Source organism: Hoplias malabaricus, chromosome 18 (assembly GCF_029633855.1).
Source record: "Hoplias malabaricus isolate fHopMal1 chromosome 18, fHopMal1.hap1, whole genome shotgun sequence".
Classification (NCBI taxonomy): Eukaryota; Metazoa; Chordata; class Actinopteri; order Characiformes; family Erythrinidae; genus Hoplias; species Hoplias malabaricus.
Genome location: NC_089817.1, coordinates 18,449,679 through 18,457,587, shown reverse-complemented (window position 1 = coordinate 18,457,587; position 7,909 = coordinate 18,449,679).

The window sequence follows — 7,909 nt, the reverse complement described above, 5'->3', positions numbered from 1 at the left end:
CTCAAGTCAAGAAGTCCAGAAACATGAACTCTTCTACTTTCACAATGGCATAGGCTCTGCATTGAGTCAACGCAAAAGCATAAATTGGCATTTAGTGTGTTCTCTGAATCCGAACATTTTTTACTCATTTAGTAACACTAGGTACAATTTTTTCTTTTCTTCTTCTCATATCCCTAGTGTAATTAAATTGTATAGCACTGTACTGAAATTGGTAGAGTGGGAGAGGGAAGGGGTGGGAAGGAGGTTTTCTACCCTCCATAAAAATGTACATAGTGCAGTTTCTGCAGTGCTGAGCTGAGAGTAGAAATGACAAAGACTTTATTCTCCCTATTACAGGTCAGTAAAGCATCACAATGATTTTGAAGCTGTAATTTTAAGGTAAATTATTGCATACGGTTCCTTTAAGCTCTCTGTTTTGTCTTCATAGTTGCAAAGTATAGTTTTGTGACCATTGCCTGATACTCATTTTTGTCTTTTGGACTTGTTTATCTCTCTGAACTGGTTTTTGGGTTTTGGAATATTTCTTCTGATTTTGACCTTGCTTCACATATTGTGTTTATTAAATCTCCAAATGACTCTCACCCTCAGTGAGTGATTTGTGACAGCTACAGATCCGTAAACCATGTATATGTATGAATAATAGTTACTGATAACTCAAATACAGCCAAATATTTAACTTTACTAATCATTTTGTTAATTCATAACAGTTTTAAGAATTTGCACAACACTTGAAAAAATGTCTGCTTTTGGTATTATTGGTTCTAAGCTGAGAAACCTTGTCACTTGTTTTAGCTCTATGATTGTGTGCATTTGTCTACTATAGAGAGGAATCAGTGCCAAATTGAAAAACAATCACTGCAATAGGAGAACGTAAAATGCAATCCACACACGTCATTGCTTTTCCAAACTAACAAGAAGAAAACCTGCCAAAATTAAAAGCAAAACTGCTACGTTATATTGTTTTCATATTTTTGACCTCTTTACTGAAAAACAATACAGGATTCGCATTTTTATAATGACATACTGAATTAGAGTCAAAATTAGATAATCACCTCGAAATGTAATCAGTACACAACTGTATTGCTTTACATCGTGAGACACTTCAAAAATTAAACACAGATGTGCGTAAAACGTGCCTTAATGAAAAACAAATATTCATTACATTGATTTAATGTTGCTCTCTCTATTTCCAGAAAAAGACAAAATACCTGTCGATTTCCATTTAAAGAATAAAATGCTGAATTTGTGTCAGAAATGAACACAAACCACAGTTCTGAAATGAAAGGTTACACTTTTTTGCCTCTCCTTCTGGATCTAATGCACCTTTAGGGCAATAATACTGGACTTTAACACCACTGTTGTACCTTTAAATGTACATTTACACTGTTTTTACCTTTAAAGACCAATAACATAACTCTTTTGATATGTAGTATATCTTCTCTAAGGCGTTCAGTTTGAATGAAGAAAGTGGAGAAAAACACCAGAGGAATATATGTTTACCAAAGTCTGATAAAACTACACAGTGGAGACAGTGCCATAGATCATGGGCATCTATAGTTTTCTGAAGGATTTTAAAAAAGGAGAACTGATGATTGGCTCTGCTTTCAGGTTTGCTTTCACTTTGTTGACTGGGGTGACACACTTCACAAAAACAAAGCAGCCACATGTCTGCCTCATGTTCTCCTTACCTGCCTCATGCTCCAGCTTTGAATCCAATTCGCGGGACAGCCAAGAAAGAGTGTGTGAATTAACAGTGGCTAACTTGGTGGGCCTTGATTCTGGAAACGTCTGAGAAGAAAGTAAATATATTAAAGATAACCCAAAGGTAAGGCTGATGAGCTGAGGAAGCTGGCAAAAGGGAAAGACAACGCTGATGCATATTCCTAGTCGTACCCATGTGAGCAGATGAGAAATGTCCATTTCATTATAAGTAGCTACATACTTATAATTCCTCAATACATTGGCTAAACAGTGTGTAAAATATTCAGCGTATACTAGATATGTCCACCAGATAATTTTTTAAATGGTCTGTCACATCTGCAGAATTTACTTTAGCTAGCAATGGGTGTGCAGCACCTCGTGAACCTCTATCTGCAATGAATAGCTGGCAGAAGCTCAATTTCGGCCTACATCATAAAATGTGTCGGTTTATTTATACGTAAATTCTACCCTCTGTTCCTTTTCAAGAAAATGATCTGTGACCCTGTCGTACCAACAAGGCGTCTTTTCCAGGGACTTGATTAGTGTATTCTCAATGTCCAGCAGAGCTAGGCTGCTTAAACGGCCTTGGCCCATGTGAAGTGTGTCTGCCTGTGAGTGCTTTGTGACTGTGGAGGGGCTCAGCAGCACCCGCTAGAAACTGCGATAGAAGTCAGAAAGAGTGATAGAAGTCAGTCTCCAAACACAAGCAGCTCCAAAAAAAACCACCAGAAATAGAAGCTTGATTTGTCACTAGTCGTTTTTAACAAAGAAAATGCCGCTAAGAGGATTAAGAAAGTCTGGTTCAACTCAGAACAGAATGAAAATGTAATGCTCCCACGGATCTTTAAACCAAAGGATCGCTGATTCGCTCATTTCGCTGTCAATCAAAAAGGGATTCAGCCTCAGACAGATCATCAAATCATCATGCAGAAGCTGAGCGTCCAGGCCAGCAGAGGCCAGCCCACTGCCCCATAGACCCCCAGAGACGCTGAGCGTCCGATGGGCAGGACAAAGCCCAGCATTTATCCAATGACTCGTCTCGTTTCGCTGCTTCGCTATTGAACTCCACACTGTTTAAAGCACTGTGAAGCTACGGGAATGATTGAGAGGAAAACCGCGTCTTTACCAGTGATAAGAAGCTGGTTCTGAACAAAAGTTGAGCGCGTTGTAGTGCATATTTATTCAATGACATGTACACACAACAGAATATATTTGATCACTTATTTTTTGACATTTTAGGGGAAGCTGAGCTTCCCTTGCAGTCTTAGAGCAATCGCCTCTGAGTTTGTACATTAAGGAATACATGCTAGGCCAAAATTTTGTCTCAGAACTCATAAAATACTGGGAACTTGGAGCCTTTCACTCCAAAACCACTTAAAATATGATTTTAAAATAAACTGAATTTCTCATCAAAATGTGCAACAGCTCAACTTATTGGTGGGAGAAGAAGATAAAGGCATTGGTACGGAAATATGTAATGAATATTCAGAAAGTCTAAATGAGAAAATTACATACTTAAAAAAAGTAAAAATACTCAACTGAATAAAACTACAAGTATTCCATTATAATAATAGTTGAGTAACAGTAAGCTAATACAATATTGAGAACATTGATTTTTAATCTAATGCAAGGCCAGAGGTTAACCTTTGTATATCACTTTATCTCATACCATCAGTTTAACCTGGTGATCCAGGCCCATTCTTTTAACTTCCTTCTCGATAAAAGGGGTTACACACCCTACGCTTCTTCAAGTGTGTACGTGTGCTCATCTCTGACTCACTCTGACCTGAAGAACACATTTACAGACTGGTGATATGTCTGTTTTTTAGTGATGCATTTGGCTCTGATGTCAGCACTAAAACTCACTGGAATTATGCCAATTCTCTGAATAGATCTCTATCATTCTAAATGGAGGAGGGATATTTGCAGTATTTCTGATCTACACATAGTCAAGGCTTACTAAGTATGAGCTAAGCGAACCAAAAGCAAATAGATTGTAACATATACATGAGAACATGATAGTGTTAAATAGGTTCGATAAAGTATGCAAACACTTAAAGGGAATGTCTGTAATGATGTGTAAACACAGTTCTCTCGTTTGTTTATATGCAGAAGCTTGCATCTTTTAAAATGGAACGGTATGTTTGAGCTGAATTTGAACATATCTGTAAGCTTTTATTCACTGTTAGAATTAACACAGAAAAATATTTTTAACTAGAGTTGTTTAGTTATGTAGCACTTTGAGTAATGCAGTTAGCCATCCCTCAGATGTAGAGATATTTCCACCTTAAGTGGAAACAGCAAAAATCCGACACAGTTTATATCTATAAACAGCAAAAATAAGTCAATTTTAAAAACCTATGAAGCTGGAATAGAGCAATATCCTCATTTTGGTTCATGCTTTTCGAGTTTCCGATTTTTCTCTGTTGTCTAAAATATTACAAAACCTTTGCCATGAGCAGAGAGAGAGAGAGGAAACCTAGCATATCGGAACAAGACAATTTGTTTTTTACCCATATAAAGACACTGGGGCTTTGCATAAACAGTAAACCAGTTTTGATCATGCAAACACACTGTAGAGCTAGTAAATGGTGAGGAAATATCTTCAGAATTTTATAAGACTTTACTATTTATTTATTTTTATATATTTTTGGTGAAAGTCATCTTTAATTCTGCTCATTTGTAAAAGTTGCAAAATAGCTAGTTTTTTTTTTTATTTTTACAATTTTGTGATAAAACAAAACGCATTGCCTACACATATATCAACATAGTGTTTCGGTCTGCTCTTTGCATGAGGCGCAGCACAAGGCAGCCTGTCAGAACATTCATTCATTCATTCATTCATTCATTATCTGTAATTGCTTATCCAGTTCAGGGTCACGGTGGGTCCAGAGCCTACCTGGAATCATTGGGCACAAGGCGGGAATACACCCTGGAGGGGATGCCAGTCCTTCACAGGGCAACACACACACACTCGCACATTCACTGACACACTCACACCTACGGACACTTTTGAGTTGCCAATCCACCTACCATCTTGTGTTTTTTTGGACACCAACTCCTCACAGACAGTCACCCGGAGCGGGAATCGAACCTACAACCTCCAGGTCCCTGGAGCTGTGTGACTGCGAGACTACCTGCTGCTCTTATTTAAAATTGTATTTTAACAAATTTTAGTAAAACACGCAATATTATTAAATCCATTTTTAACACTGAATATTGATTTGCTTTTATTGCCTCTGGTCTGGTGTTTGGGATTCTGGATGTTTGAATTCTGGATGTTTATCTCAATGATCCATATTCACTATCCATTACTGGTGCCCTGCAAGTTACGTACCCACAGAAATACATATTTGCTGAATTATTTATACAAAACAGTATGTATAAGTAATTATCAGTGATAGGTTTGATTAAATTACTTATATCCCAAGTCAAACAAAAGATTCTGGCCATTTAAATCAGTCAGGTAAGAAAACAAGGCAGCACGTGACCTCAAACAATGTTACAGTGTTCATAAGTGTATGTCACTGGTACTGACATATCAGTTTTACAAGACAAAGACAAACATTGGAGTCTCTTTGTCTTGTCTTCAAAACTGGCAGAACACGTCTTACAACCTATGAGATGGCGTCTTGGAAGACAGGAACAGGCCAAGACATGTAAACATGCTCTCACACACAAATACCCCCCCAAACACACACACACACACAAATACTATCACCAACAGATGCATCACTTAGAAGTGAATGAGTGGGATTTCAGTGATTTATGATTGCTTATGAAGAACACACTGCTGATCTCATGGAAAGTTACTCATTGACAGACTCTACACACAGTTTGAAGTGGGCTGTCTTTGCTACATATTTCTGCTTCAATAAAATTTTGTCATCAGGAACCTTTACCACTTAAAATGTAGTAATTTCTATGCTTAATTATCCATACTCCCAGAAAAATTAAACATTTAAGGCCATATTATTGAGAATTAAAAACCTAATATGAATAATTACTGGTGATTCATTTTGAATCTAGGACAAAGTCTGATCTGGGTGTGACCAATCAAACAATCTGTAAAGAAAACCCAAGATAAAACCTTCTCAAATACACTTGAATGTTATTTGTCCCATACTACACAGAGTTCCTACTCACAGCTGTTTTCTCATTATGAGAGTACATGGTAGCCATCTATAAATATTAGACTGTGGGTGTGACTGATCGCCAAAGTTCCACAACAGGCAGGTGTTTCCTATATGTAAACTTGTCATAAGAAGTGGACTTACATGTTCAGACTTGGAGCACATTCCTTCTAACCTGATGAATAAGTATGGTGTTCTTAAACCCTGCAGTGGCACCACCATGTGGACAGTCACTGCAGTGGCCTTGTAGCAGAGATGCACAGGCCTTTACAGTAATGACATTTACATTTTACAATAGGTACCATATTTGTTTTCAAACAAAATACAAAGATTTAAGAAGAACCATCAGTACCAAAGAAAACCTCTTGACTGAGGCCTCATGGCAAGAACATAATGTCACACATGATTATGAGAGGCATAATTCTCGGCCAGAAGAAACTAAGTTTAACTTATTTGAATCAGATAACATTCTGTATATTTTCTGGAGATCTGACCAAGTGCAACTCAGTGACTGCATAGTGCCAGCTATGAAACATTACTGGGTTTTACAAAGTCAACAAGTGTAAGGGAAAATGACTTTTAAAAACTGCATCCTGAGTGCTTAATTTGTGTGTATGTAATAATATTTTGTATTTCCGGTCACTTGGCAAGAATGACAGTGGTCTTAAACTCACTGAATCCACTTTTAAAAATATGGGAATTATAGAGTAGTGAGGCAGAATCACTCCAGAAAAAAAAAAAAAGCTTGTAAATATCATTAATGAAGAATATAGATTGCTATGTATATAGAAATGAAGAGCCTTTCAAGCTGCACTGCATGCATTAGATGAGGACAAGAATAAATAATATTTATTTAATTATTAAATTTCACATTATCTTTAACATTTTACGGAACCAGAGTTGTGGTTCGAACCCAGCCTTACAATTTTGACTGTGAGGGGTTTGGTGTGTTCTCCCCATTTTTGTGTGGGTTTACTCAGGGTGCTTTAGTTTCTCACTGTCCAAAAACATATGCTAGTAGGTAGATTGACTATTCAAAAGTGTGACACTGAAGTGGATGAAATGGTTAAAGGAAATTAATGAAGATGTTTTCTATCATCTTATACTTGCATTTCAAGCTGTGTTTCGTGTGTTACATGTTATTATTTATCTCAATTTTTCATTTCACTTTTGTTTTAGAGAAGCATTAATACAGATGTGTTTATATTTTTCGATTTAGTAAACATGAATTCATCGCCAGCACTTACATCCTCTCACCACAGGGAGGCGCTACTGTTTTAAAATCATATGGTCATTAGTAATGAGTAGTGGTAGTAATAGTATAGTGTTAATTAATAATAGTAGTATTAATGTAGTGTTTGGTATATTTTTAATGATAGTACATATATGTAAGATGACCAATAATCGTACCGATGGCAATAGAGAATGGTAGTTATAGTAAATAATGGTAGTAGCAGCAGCAATTGTAGTTCTTTCGTCATATTTTTGTGAATTACTGAGACTACACAAGATTATCCAAAAATAAAGAATAGCTAACAGCATCTTCAATCAGAAGATACAACCAAAGGTTTAATATACTATTAATATTACAAACGTTAGCAATGGTTTATAAGAGAATGGATAAAAATAAATCAGTAAGAATTTAAGGAGACGGTGTGTCGTATACTCTTTCCGTGAAACGGCGATGACGCATTCGCGGCCGGACTAGAGAAGTTCCCCTGTGGAATTTCCCACGGAGCTGAAAGTTTTACAAGATAGACTTGTAAATAATGGACATCAGTTATAATTACAGTGGGTATAGTTGTATTAATAAATTGACATGTTCTGTTTAAAATGACAAATTATCGCGACAATCGTGTGGACTATACCCTTTGCGATGAACACGTTTGCCCAGAGAGTGACTCACTGAAATGCAAAATGCATTTTTTTCGAGTTCCTGTGTTTACACTTATTTTTATGTGTTAATATTAATTGTTTTATTATTTATTACTATTTAAATAATAGAAAATGGCAAAATTAGTAATGTTCTGTGGTTGTAATCGGGTACATGCACTGTGATGTGAGAATAAATATAA